We start from the raw sequence: 1066 nt of genomic DNA, 5'->3' as shown, positions 1-1066 counted from the left end.
TCTAAGGATGTATCGTGTTTCAGGAATTATTGGTATATGCAGGGAAGTAGACAAGGAACTCATACCGGTAGATCTTGAAATTGAAAGAACGTCCAGAAAAAATTGAAAGATAAAGAAAAGGCTGGATTTTGCCATGGCTGAGAATCAAAACAATGCTGCTAATGTTAATAATATCCCAAATATTTTAGAAGTCCCAGTAGAACGAGGACCAAGGACGCTTAGAGACTATGTATTGCCTACTGTCACAGGAGTGCATTCATGCATTAGACACCCCACTATTGCGGCAAATAATCTCAAGATTAAGCCAGCAATATTACAAATGGTGCAATATATTGTTCAGTTTGGGGGGTTGCCCACATAAGATCCTAATTTGCACATAGCCAATTTCCTGGAGCTATGTGCAACATTTAAGATGAATGAGGTGAGTGACGATGCGATCAGACTTAGATTATTCCCATTTTCTCTACAAGACTGGACGAAGAGTTAGCTAACTTCACTACAAGTTAATTCTATCACAACATGGGAGGAGTTAGCCCAGAAGTTCTTAGCAAAGTTTCTCCCTCCAGCAAAAGCTGCAAAGTTGAGAGGGGAAATCAATAATTTCTACCAGACAGGAGGGGAATCGTTGTGTGATGCATGGGAAATATTTAAAGAGTTGTTAAGGAAGTGCCCAAATCATGGTATAGAGAAGTGGATGTTGGTCCATAATTTTTATAAGAGGTTGAATGGTAGTACTCGTACCATAATAGATGTTGCAGCAGGAGTTGCGTTCATGAGCAAGAATGCTAATGAGGCGTATGAATTGCTAGAGGAGATGTCCATGGTTCAGATCTTCTTTTCATCTTCTTTTCTTTAGGAAATTTGTGGTTTTACTATTTGGTTTTAGGAGTTTCCAACACTTGTCTCCAATACCCTGGTTTTGGTAAGGAAAATAAGTTAGATTTTATGTGCTATGTGCTTTGTGTATGTATGTATGTTGTTTTTATAGTCGCTTGGGAAATATGGTTACTTAGATAGCAAATAAGCAAATCCCAAGATTTTTATCATTACTGTAGATTATAGTTGT

General features: G+C 37.9%; 1 non-coding gene across 1 annotated transcript; it reads right to left on the bottom strand.

The window, feature by feature from the left end:
* Nucleotides 1-577: 577 nt before the first annotated feature.
* Nucleotides 578-684, bottom strand: LOC133780786 (small nucleolar RNA R71). Its single transcript, XR_009869604.1, has one exon. It is a non-coding gene; the product is annotated as a small nucleolar RNA R71 (small nucleolar RNA).
* Between the last annotated feature and the right edge of the window lie 382 nt (nt 685-1066).

The sequence above is a fragment of the Humulus lupulus genome, chromosome 5 (genome assembly GCF_963169125.1).
Source record: "Humulus lupulus chromosome 5, drHumLupu1.1, whole genome shotgun sequence".
NCBI lineage: Eukaryota > Viridiplantae > Streptophyta > Magnoliopsida > Rosales > Cannabaceae > Humulus > Humulus lupulus.
Note: the sequence above shows the minus strand (reverse complement) of the source record. Positions and strands in the feature narration are given on the sequence as shown.